General features: G+C 43.8%; 1 long non-coding RNA gene across 2 annotated transcripts in view; it reads right to left on the reverse strand.

Moving 5' to 3' along the window:
- The window catches only part of LOC105068946 (uncharacterized), a 53,390-nt gene that overhangs the window by 32,907 nt on the left and 7,515 nt on the right, over window positions 1-12,968 (reverse strand). The gene's annotated exons all lie outside the window — the stretch shown is intronic.

Raw genomic sequence — 12,968 nt, forward strand, 5'->3', positions numbered from 1 at the left:
AGCTTAACATTAACCACTTATTTAATATTCCTGTCAAAACTGCATAATCTGACTCTAATCATGAGGGAACATCAAACAAAACCCAATTTGAAAGACTTCTAAAAAATAACTGGCTTAAATTCCCTAAAAAATGTCAATGTCAAAAAAAAAAAATCAAAGAAAGGCTAGAAAACCATTCCAGATGTATGATTCTGTATTGGATCCTGGACCAGGAAAAAAAAAAAGCATCACTATTAAAAAATTATATAAAAAGTTATGGGAACAACTTGCAAAATGTAAGATCTGTAATTAGTTCACAGCACATCATTGTTAAATATCCTGAGTGAATATTCCTAGAAAATATATGATGAAGTATTTAGGGACAAAGGGACATGATTTCTGAAAGTTGCTGTCAAGAGACTTAGAAAAAATATAAATATATGTAATGCATAAATACAAAGATATATGATACATAAATAATATATATAAATATATATGGAGAGAGAAAGAGATAGACAATGATAAAATGAATTTAGCAAAATATGGAAAGTCCCCATTACATAGAAGACACTCCGTATGACAGTAACACCAGACATCATTGCAGGACTTTACAGTTTACAACATACTTTCACACGACTTCACACTTGGTTTGATTCTCACTGAATCCTCAATGAAGTACAATAAAACCATTTCTTATGGGGGTGGAGTGGGGAGGAAGGGGTCTGAGATTTAAGCCAGGAAGCCAAAAATAAACCTTAAACAGTTAAAAAAAAATTACCCTCCTAAACTTCTCTTTATGTTTATCACAGTATCTTGTAACACAAAGGGTTTGGCCTCAGGCCAAGGGCCTGACTGTGACAAAGATATTTTTCAGTTATTCCACTCACTTATTCAGAGTACAGTCATCCCTCGGTATCCACTGGAGAACTGGTCCCAGGACACCCGCAGACACCAAAATCTGAGGATGCTCGAGTCCCTAATTATAAAACGGCACAGTATTTGCATACAACCTTACACATGTCCTCCCACATACTTTAAATCATCTCTAGATTGCTTATAACACTTAATACGGTAAAAGTGCTTTGTAAATAGTTACCTGGCAAATTCAAGTTTCACTTTCTTGGAACTTTCTGGAATTTTTTTTCCCAAATATTTTCAGTCTTTGGTTGGTTGAATCCATGGATACAGAATGATGGAGATGGAGGCCTGATTATACACAGATAGGCAGGCAAGATTCTCACTGTGAGAAGCACACAGGAACTGAGATCCGCTGGGGAACAGAAGGTCCCTGTCTCTCATCGCACACTCACTGAAGATCTGACGCTTCCTCCTTGAGCACAGGGTTCCATACAATTGCCCGCCGTGTTTGAACAGCTGTGTCTCCCTCAGTGAATTCGCTTGGTTTTGCTGAGTAGCTGCTATTGAATTGGGGGCAGTTCGACGGGCATAAAATGGCACTCAGGAAGGGCAGCATGCAGGATTTGGTTGGTTTTGGCTCAGAATCTGTTCCCACCTGTTTCCGGGTGCCTTCCGATGATACAGAGGCTAGAAGTGAAAAACTACATTTTCCGGATTCAAGTTAGGAGACTGGATGTCCCACGAATGTGATGCACTTGTAGAGATTTGGAAGGTGGAAGCCATCTTCCTGCTGCTTTTGCTGTGTACTGCTGACAATGACTTCAGTGCTTTTCAGTTTTAGAATTTTAGTGTTTTCATGGATGTTGAGAAGTGACTGGGCAATGGAGATCACCAGACTCCACATTCCACGGTCCAGACAGTTTGGTGGGGGAGAAGCAGAAGCCCCTCCTTAATGCTGTCTTCTGATCTCTAGATCTATGACACTGCGTCACGAAAGCTGATGGACACAGCCTCTGACTGCCCTCCTAAAGGGGCGGAGCTCGTCACGTCTGCTGGGTCAGCCCCTCGACGTCCTAGGAGTCACTCTCGGGGCTCCGCCTAGCACCCACTCCTCCAACCTGTACTTCAAACAATTTTGGAAGCACCCAATCTCCCATACTAATCCCCCTTCTATTTAACACACTTGGGATAGTTTCCGCTCCCTGAACTAAACCTTAACCGATTTTCCCACTTTCCAGAGAGAGAGAGACGAGCCCCACGAGGTCACGGTGGGGCAGAGCTTGAATGAAATGCCCATTCAGTCCAATCCAATAGCTGGGCTTTAGCGCACCTGGTCCCTGGACGTAAGGCCGGCTTCGGGCAGCAGCCAGGCCATCTTTCTCTCTTAGGTGCCATAGCTCTAACCCAGAGACGGCATCTCTGCACACTGTGTGAGGGGGCCTAACACTGACCAGCACGGCAAAGAGTAAGTACTCGCGTTACGAGCCCACAGCTTCTTGCCAGGAAATCAAAGCGAACTTTCCTTCGTTATCAGTTCATTTTTCACTTCCTAAGGCAAGAAAGAGAGGAGAGGGCTCCAGACAGAAATAAATAGGGGTGACGCTAACTCTCCAGATTCAGAAATGGTCAGTGGGGATTCAGCAAACATTCAGCAGGGGATTTAACCAGGAGCAGGGACCCAAAACCCAAGTACCCATAAACAGATACAATCTCGATCTTACTTCTAAAAAGATGAAAGGAGAAAAGATAGGTAGATAATGAAGAGGTTATCGTTTACCCAACACAGGAGGCTTTGGCTCAACTTCCACAACAAATTCAAGAGGTGAGTAACATTATTATCCCCATGTCCTGGGTGAAGGGACTAAGGCTCAGGTGAAGGGAGGGAACCACTCAAGGCCCCACCGCTATTAAATATCCGACCCAGCTGGAGGAACAGGGATTCCAGCCCAAGGCTGAAGTCTATTTCTTTAACCGTTTGCAAAATAATGCAGCTCTCCACAAGGTGAATGCTTGCCAATATTTTTTCTACTCCCCAAAATAGTGTTTTCTAAGCTGAAACAGACAACCATTGATTAAACCCAGCAGCCCTCATTAATCAGATTCTTGAGTGAAAAATAAAACAGCAGGTTCCAGCATTTTTATTCTTAGCTCCCTTACTAGGAGAAAGGAGAGGAGAGGGGAATGGAGGGAAACCAGCGTCGAAACCCAAGATGAGCGATTTACATCCATCTTTCTGCCTCCCTTACCAGCTGCCCCCGCCTGCCCTCAATGGCAGCTGGCTGACATTCGCAGGTTAGAATGACAGTCACCTGCCACGCGAGCCCTCTGACCGCCTCACCGGCCCATCACTGGTCCAGGTGTTCCTGCGGTTCTCGAGTACTGTGCCCAGGTTCTGACAGTGCTCCCCGCTGCCACACAAGTACCAGCTGATGCATTCATAACTGACACCCCAGCCTTCACTGCTCACTGCTGCGAGAAGAATTTTGGAATCTCTGTGAGTTCTAACCTAGCCCTATTTTTCTTTTGTGCTGATTAATTCTGGAGAGCAGCGGGGATAACAGCAAGACATCTATCATCTTGTGGGGTTTAGAAGCAGCTGGCGTGACATTCTCAGCCAATATCAGTGCAAGCTGACTTTAATCATGATCTGTTGATCTCAGCTTCCAGGAATATTGCCTTGACGCATCATTCTATTCCTTCTTTATGCTGCATGCTCTAATGAAGGCTTTCTGAGTCTCACCATCTATACCCCAGGTAGGAGGAATGCTCCAACTAAATACCAGTGACAACTGTATATTCTGGGGGGTAAGGCAGAGAACTCTCATTTAAGTGGAAAACACTTGTGTCTTAAGTCCACGGACCTTGAAGGAAGACAATTCAAGCTAAAATCTGAGGACATGAAAGTATTTGCAAGTGTTAGCAAAATCTGTGCCAAACAAATGTTCCATTTTGCTGAATTTCATCAATTTCTTCTAATAATGTTCGCTGAGTACTTCCACATTTTCTAAGATGATCTTCGGATTACCAAGAAAGCTAGTTGCTCTTTATAATTAATGGCAATCTGGATTTGTGAGTCTTCCTAAAAATTTCAGTTCTTCAAAAACTACTTTGAGTTCCTCAAAAATAAAACTCAGCTGACTTAACCACTATTCCATGAAAATTACAGCTTTTGATGATGTGAGGGGATGGCTTAGAAATGGTGAGCTGCTGTCCCCTGAGTCTGACAGAACAAGACAACCCTATTTCATTTGCATCTGGCATGTGCTTAAGCCAAATATTATTATTAGTGCCTCCAAATATTTTGCACATGCCCCCCCCCCCATTTTCCCAGAATGTCAGGCATGCTCCCTGTATGCTAGTCTGTAATAACAGAGAGACTCAAATGAGTATGATGGCTCAAACACATAGAAGTTTATTTCCTGGTCGTATAAAATAATAGCCCGAGGTAGCTGTTCCTGGTAAGTGAGCGGCTACCCTCCCAGCGATGTTTCAGGGATGCAAGTTCCTTCCATCTCAGGCCTCCAGCGTCCCCAGGACCTGGCCATTTCCTGCATCTAAGCCAGCAGAAGGGGGACAGAGTACAAAGAAGGCATGCCTGCTTCTCAAAAGCCTTGGTCCAGAACCAATAAATATCCCTTCTCCGTACCTCCCACTGGGGAGAACTGAGAGCTACATACCAGGGGTCTGGCAAAGCTGCCTCTGGCTGGGCAGCAGCTCCCAGCTACTGTATATTCTGGAAGGAAGGACAGATTTTGGTAAACAGCTAGCTGTCTGCCACAACTCTGTTTGTTGTTTCCTTTATTCAGTCACTCTTATTTGTTTATAAATGGTATACATACGTGTGTATATACATAAAGCATTATACTAATATGTATACTGTAAAACAAATGCAGAAATTAAAAAGAATGAGAAGAAAATCAGTTCTAAATAGAAATGCTGAATGCTCTTCCTGCAGCTCTTGGGGTTATCCTGTGCCTCTCCTGGTCAGGATGCACCCCTAGATTTATTGCTGAAGAGTCTAGGCAGTCCTGGAAGTTGGGGAGCGCTCTTCTAGAGAGTTTTGGAAACAAAGGACATTGCTCTCCCCTAGTCTTTCCTGTCTTTGTAGATTGTGCCACCCACACAGCCCCAAATCATGCACCCTCCCAACCAGATCCAGAATCCCTGCCTGTCTTTCTGAAGTGGGAGGACAGGGGGCAGGGCACAACCACTGAAGGAGTGACACAGCCACTGAGCACAGGAGCAACTGGTCAGAACCAAGATGGTGGAAGACGCAACTTCCTGTAGACCTTGAGCCTCATGGCGCACCCACAGGCGCCATGGCAGTTCCCAGGCTGACCATAAAGGGTCGGGGTGGGGGGGGGTGCGTTTCCTGGAAATCCTCACCCCACCCCCAGAGTAGTTGGAATAATCATCCTACTCGTTAGCATATGAAACTGCCGAGCCCATAAAACCTAACAAGTCTGCACCTCGTGGTCGCTCTCGCTCTGTCGTGCTCACCTCTGAGACGGCCCACGCTGTCTATGGCGTGTGTATCTACTTTTACTTTATAAACTAAACACCCCACACCTCTCACATTCTCTCCCCCTCACCTTTCTGAGATGGCCCACATTCTGCCCGTGGTGTGTGTATCTCTCCAAATACACTCACACTCACTTTACCAGGTCTTTGCTCTTTAACCCCTCACTGTGCGAGGCAAGAAGCTATCCTCCCCCACCGCCATGACTCCCCCCCTGCCCAAGGCACTATCAGCTCTTATCTGAAACTCTCTCTAACCGTCTCTTGTCCTGAAACTCCACCCTCCATGGCACAGCCAGTGTGAGCTTTAAAACTTGTAAAGATGAAGTGACTGCCCTTCGAACTCTCCAATGGGTTGACCCTTCCTATCAAATCCAACTTCCTTATCCAAGCCTACACGGCATAGTAAGAACTCAATAAATACCTCTTGAATATTGTTCAATGTATGCATAGTTAAAAAAAGGTCTGAAAAACATATGCCAAACTGTAGTTATCTTTACTATTAATTTGCTCAATGGCAGCTTTTATAATTGAAAACAAAAAGTTATTTGCATTTTGTAAAGAAGAAGAAGAGAGAAGGAGAGGGGGAAGAGGAGGGAAAGAAGAAATGAGGACTATTTCCAGATAAATTCCACTCTAACCACCAACTATCATTTTTATCATTTTTATCCCCCCTTCTAATTCAAGCAGATTCTCGCTTACTTGCCTTGCAAGAGGTTCACAGTAAAAGATCCTTTACTTTCCAGCTTTCTTTTCTTTTTTCCCCCGAAGAACAAAACCCATGTAGGAGAATAGAGTTTGATGAAAGAAAAAGGCCTCAGGGGGCAAGTGAGTAGGGAACTTCCCTGTGAGAAAAAGAAATGGCCCTGGGTGAGGGGGAAAGAGAGTTTGGAGGGGGGACTTTGGAGAAAAAGGCCACGTGCAGCCTCAGGGAAGCCGGGAGGCTGTGTTCTCACCGATTCTCCCCCAGATTCCTCATGGGTTTCAGGGCCCCAGGAGCCAAAGGGACCACTTGGGCTCAAGGCAGCAGCAGTCTCAGTGAGGCCAGCACAGGTAACCATCCAACACAGCACACCGGCCCTGCCTACGGCCCCCGACCCTTGGCACAGTTTGTGGGAGGTAAGAGAGGTTAGTCCAGAATGCAGAGGTTCAGTTTCCATCAGTCCATGAGGCTGGGTGTCCAGAGTCGAAATTAAGTTGATTCATAGAAACAGAAGAAATATCATAGTTCCTGGATAGCTTTGTGTCCTGAGATTTACATCCACTATTGTCTTATACGAAAATGTGCAAAGGATTTATCACCTTCGTAATTAATTATGATTCAATGTCGTTACTATAATAACATCATTCTTACTCATGTGCATCCTAGTATGCTTTCATGGAGCAGGAGGGTGGGGTGAAGGGCGGGGGTGGATTGTGCAGAATTCTCCGGTGCTGTCCCAGAGAATGCATCTCATGCATGCGGATCAGCCGGCTTATGCTTCCGTGGGCAAAAGGCTGGGGACCGGTGTTTCTGCACCTGTCTCGTTCTGACTTGACTACCGTCTGTGGTTCACATCCCTTACCATGCCGACGCAGAAGCTCGGACATAAGGAGATGGCATGGCCCAGCAGGCTCTGGACTACAACTGTCTGGGACAGAAGTCAAGCCCTGCCAGCTCCGTAAGCTACATGGCATGGAGCAAGCTTCCTAACCCCTCTGTTTCCTCAACTGGGGATAATAATATTCTTACTTCATGGGGTTATTGTGAGGATTAAATGTGATAATAGTGTTAAGGTGCTTAGCACTGCGACTGTCACACGGTAAGTTCTATCAAATGATTTTTACTACAGGAGGCACTTGGAAAAGGCTGAATGAATGAATAAATGAATGGATGAATGAATGAATGACCTATCCTCCAGTGTATTAAGAACAGAAAATTACCCAAGAAATATGGAATGGGCCAGATTATCTTCCATTTCAGTGCTGTTCTGGGCCAATTACTGCTACATTTTGTTTTGCTACTAAGGTGCACACATTCGGTACTTGTCACCCATCCTAAGGTGACAATGGGATACTACACGGGACACGCTGTCTTACTGGTGACCAGCAGCTGACATTTGGCAAGAACTTCAGTCATGATCAGGAATACTCTTTGTGGTTAAGCCCAATAATTTTCTCCCAGAAATGCTGTCTTCTGTGGGAGTCAATCTTGCAATTTTCGCCTCAAGTAGCATTAGAATAATCAATTTCAGGAATAGTGGGAAATCAAGACATTGTCTTCTTCTAGCAGGAGATTGTTTTAAACAACCCTCAGACAACAACTCAGCAGGGTGAACAATTGGACAGCAGCCATTTAAGAACACTCAGGGCTTAAGGAATGGTGCTGCCAAATTCCTTTCCAAATACTCCCCAGAAAAAAAATCCTGTGATGAAAGAAAAATGATGCGTGTATGATCAATGGCCCTGTGCTGCCTTCCCACTGAAATTCAAAACAAAGTCACCGTCATGTCATGTTTTCTCACATCTCTGGGCCTTTGCTCATGCTGTTCCCTCAGCCCGGAATGTCCCCCACACCCACCCCCATAATCCTAGCAAATCAGGGGTTAGCAGCATGGGTTCAAATCCCAGCTCCACGTTTCCCTAGGTAGGTGACATTGAACATGTTATTTGACTTCTCTGTTACTCAGGCTCCTATGGGGATGATGCCTGTACCGACCTTGCAGGGCTTTTGGAAAATTAAGTAGGTTAATATGTGGAAAATGCTTAGAATAGGGCAGTTCAAGGAACACAGTAAGCACTACATAATTGGTGTCATTGTTCTTCAAATCCTAGCTCCAGCTTTAAGCCCTTGTGAAGGGTCTTCCACTCCCCTGGGCAGAGTAACACACCTCGTCCCCCACACTTGCACCTGTCCCTGCTCTGGTGTGTCTCACCTTCAATGACGACTGCCCACGCCTATGCCTGCATTGCTAACCTGCAAACGTATGAGGACTCCAAACGCCATCATTTTACCCTGGAGTCTTCAGGCCTTCCCACAGAGCCATGAACATGACAGGTGTACAATAAATATTTGGTTAACGTTATGAATGCATGAATGAAATGCTGCTGAAGCTTTTCAAGCTTCCCGTGCAGTCAGTGTCTTTCCTTGCACAAAACTGTTGAAGGGTTGCTTTTGCTGTGGCTGCTTCAAAAGTCAAACGAGGTGAGGTTGTGAACTATCTCAGAGTTTGTATGACAATCACTGGTATCACAAAAATTCATCATCAGCGCCATTAACAGAATGGATTAATGTTATTATGGAGACGGCAGAATGACTCGGCCCAGCACAGGTTATCTCTAAAGACGAGCCTCAACATTTGCCCGGAATCTCTCAAGCGCTGCATCCCTGCGGCGTCGCTGGGACGGGGACACGCCGCAGTTCCGAGCAGAGATGTGGCAGCGGTTAGTCAGGCTGCAAGTGGAGAAGGACCTTGGAATGTGATCCAAGGAGACACCAAAAATAGCAAGTCCCTCAAAGGCCAAGGGAATTTCCTTCTGTGAAAGTGAGAAGGGGATGGTGACGTGAGAAGCTTCCTGGTAGTGGAAAGAAAACATCCCGTCTGAGTTGGGCTGCAGGAGAGGGATCAGGGAAAGTTCTGGCCACCCTGGGAAGGCAGCGTGGAGCAGAGAGGAAGCCACCAGATTTGGAATCAAAATAATCAAAGCTCGGTTCTTCCACTGAGTGGAAGTCTTTCTCCTCCTTAAAACGGAGACTCAGATGAAGGAAATTGTACAGTGCGGTGTAAATGCAAGAAATAATTCTATAGCCTTGGGAAAGACTCATTCATGCAGGAACTCATGGAAAGGGCTCCCACCTTGAACAGAAGCCTCTCCATGTCCTCCATTCTAGGGTTTGAGAGAGATGTCTCTGCCTCCATTTCATTTAAATTAGCAACTTTTTAAGATGTTTAGAGGGACAAGAGGCTTGAAGGTTTTAAAGGTTTTATCTTGGGATAAAACATTTTATTAGAAATCTCCTTTTTTTGGCCACTATAGCTTTGAAATATTTGAAACTATACAGCATAATTTATGACCTATGGAGAGTTTTGTTTTGTTTTATCTTAAGAGCAGAGCGAACACTTAAGATGCAAACTGCCAGGGGTATGCATTGGGAGCTGGCTGCCTCTAGTTCGCGAGAACTTATTTTGCAGATCTCTTCCCAACTTCGTGCTTTGTGACACCACACGGGTAACTTGAACTTAGCCATGTTGGGTGCATTTAACCCTGGAAGTCGACAAATGCTATAAATTAGCTGTTGGGCTTTTTTTCTCTCCAAGACCTGGCTTACCAGTCAGCACATCACTGACTGAGGCCCAAAGGACGCAAGTTCACCCAGTCAGCACGCTCCACTCCAAATGCTACAAAAAGGAAACTGCAGCCACACACACAGACACACACACACAAATCTCAGAGGGGGATACAACACTAGGAGGACAGAAAAACAAAAACAAAATGAAAACCCCTGGTATATTAGCTGCGGGTTCTTATCACGTGAGATTCTGGCAATGAGACATCTCGAGTTTTTCTTTAACTGAGAATAACTGTGATATGCTAGAGAATTTTGAATAAACCTTATCAAGAGCTTCAAATGAATATACTCAGAAGACATATTACAGCTAGAATTCAAACATCTCAATTGCACATTGAGGGGAATATAGCGATGGAGTAACCAGCTTATCAAAACAGGTAAGCTGTCATGTATCCCAGAGAACTAACAACATAGTGTTGCATTTATAACCTTTCAGTACATGATGCTCAAATGAATGAATAGTCTTTGCTTTCTCTTACATGTTTTATCTATTCCTTTGAAGTTTAAATGGATTGTTCCTTTTCTGCTAGAACTCCAAACACTAAGCTATGTTCCCACGGCTGAGACAGGGGAAGAGAACCCTTCTTGCATATGTAAGGTTCTTGACGCTTCTCAACGCCTTTCTCATACGCAGTTCTCAATTAATTCTTATTCACACCCTGTAAAGTGCACCCATTTCCAGACGAAAAGCTGTGGACTCTGCACCGTGTTGTCATTTCTGCGACCGGACACTGGACACTGACTATCATAGCCAGCAACCTTGCTGCCACTGGAATGACTATTTCAAAGAAACAAAATTTGCCACCACAAATTGTGTCTCTTTGGCATGAAGATTAATTTAGGATGATTATTTTTGAGACCCAAAATAAGACTCAGGAAGAACCACTGACCTTCCTTCTAACAGCCTAAAAGAATGTAGCTGGAGGACCTGTTCCAGGAAGGGAGTTATCACCATGGATAACCATACTACCAGTTAGATGTTGCAGGTGGAGGAGAACCCGGGAGATTCTCTGTATCCCATTTGTCTCTGCATAGCCCGGCAAGCATTTATTTATCAAACTTTGCTTTTCCGTCTCCACGTAAATTACCTTCCTCCCCTTTAAAGTCCCAAACCACTATGCCCAACCTCCTCCTTTGTCTTTAGCTGAAAATGGTATTTAAGATGAGGGCTTTGATCCTTGCTGCCACAGATGGCAGGATTTTGTTCTTTTATATGGCTGAGTAGTATTCCGTTGTATGTATGTATCCAGTCATCTATGGATGGGCACGTCATTAACTTTTTAGACTGAAGTAAAAAACATATACATGAAAGTGCACAAATCATAGGTGTACAGCTCTGTTAATATGTATGAAGTTCAGACATCAGCATAATCATAGCCCAGGTCAAGAAATACAACTTTTCAGTAGCCCCCCAAATTTCTCACTATTCTGATTTCTAGCCCCATAAATTTGTTTTGCCTGTTGGCTAACTCTATGTAAATAGAATAGAAATATCTTTTTCCAAAAAAAAATAAAATAAAATAAAGATGAGGGCTTTGGCCAATTTGGCAAGTTACTGAGTTTTGGGTTTCTACCATGTAAACATGTTATTTAACTTTTGTTTGATTTTCTCCTGTAAATCTGTCTCCTGTCAATTTAATTTTTAAACCAGCCACAAGAACCTAGAAGGGTAGAGGACAATTGCTTCCTCCCTGACACTACCTAACTGCCCCTGCTTCTTCACATCACTCTTACAGTCACAAAGCTTAGGGCAAGAGCTTTAAGTGTCATGTCCATGTACTAAGTCTCATGTCAAAATTTCAAGCAAACCAACATCTGGTCTTTTCTTGGCTTCTGGTGTAGGATGAAGACCCTCCATCTAGCAAGACTTACAAAAAAGTAGGTTCTCCCAACATAGGAGGGAGCTCAAATTCAGGACAGGTAACATTATGATGATGATCAGAAGCATGCATATCCTATTCACGGCAGCCTCTCATCTTTTGAGTCTCCTTCCTATGTTTGGGGAAATATCTAAATTATGAGTCATCAGCACTCCGACATCTGAGTCAGAATGCAAATTCCCAGCCTCCCTTGCAGCGCGGATTCAGGCACGTGACTTAGTTACTGCCAATCGGGGATGCCATCATAAGATTTTGACTCAGGAGTAAGCAACAAGGAAAGAAGCTCCGTGTGGACGTTCCATCTTTGCCTATTTGCTGGTGAGGGGAAGCAGACGGGTTTTTCACAGTGGCAGCAGCAGAGGTGACTATTTCTCGGGGACTACAAGGGTGTATTTCTCATGGAGAAGCCACAGCTGTGGAGCAGCAACAGTTTTCCACGAGCTTGTCAGCTTGCTTTGCGGTACTGTTCCTCGAGGCTCATCCTCAAGCCCAGTTGTCCAGTCCATGCAACAGTTCTGTGATCCACCCAATGTTTTTAAAATAAAATGCTTTTCCATTTCTTCAGCGGGAGTCAGCTTCTATTGCCTAGAGAACCCTAACACCGGAACTCTGACTAATACAATTATTTTCCTGTTTCTCAGATGTGGAAACTGAGGCTTTAAGAGGTTAAATTGCTCAAGATCACAAAGTTAATCAATAACAGAGCGAGGATCTGAACCAGGACTGTCATAATCCAAAACCCACATTGTAAAGCAGGGAAGTTATACCACAAGGACGTAAAACTGGTGAATCAGAGTTGACTTGTCGTTGCTTTTTTTTAAGTTAGAATAAATTACAGAAATACCTAGTTCTAACCTGAAGTTCTGAGAAATGAAGTGTAAAAGCAGAGGCTACAACCCAAATCTTCTGATCTGAAGTGCTTTCCATGGTACCTCTCATCCTCATAGTCCTGTTTCATTTTTGCTTTATATATTTTGAGATGAATTTGTAAGTGCAGTTGAGTTCAAGATGATTATACAGGGAGAAGAGTACCACTGTTTCTCGTGTCCCACATCTTCGTTCTGTATCCAGTGCCCATCTTACCAAACATATGCTTTGGTAGTTCTTTCAGCAAGAGTCTACTTTTTAAATTATTTGTTTATCGTTAAATGCCTTTATTTCCCCCTCATTCTTGAATGATAGTTCAGCTGGACAGAGATTTCTAGGTTGAACATTATTTTTCATCAACACTTTGAAGATAATGTCATCGTTTTCTAGCATCTCTTGTGGCTGATCAGAAGTTTGCCATTGATCTACTCACCCTTCTTTTGTGATTAATCTGTTTTTTCTAGTTGTTTTTTAACATTTTTGTTTTACTTTAATAATCTGTAATATCAGCCCAAAGTGAGGTTTGTTCCTGTTTA

This window comes from Camelus bactrianus, chromosome 21 (genome assembly GCF_048773025.1).
Source record: "Camelus bactrianus isolate YW-2024 breed Bactrian camel chromosome 21, ASM4877302v1, whole genome shotgun sequence".
NCBI classification, from domain to species: domain Eukaryota; kingdom Metazoa; phylum Chordata; class Mammalia; order Artiodactyla; family Camelidae; genus Camelus; species Camelus bactrianus.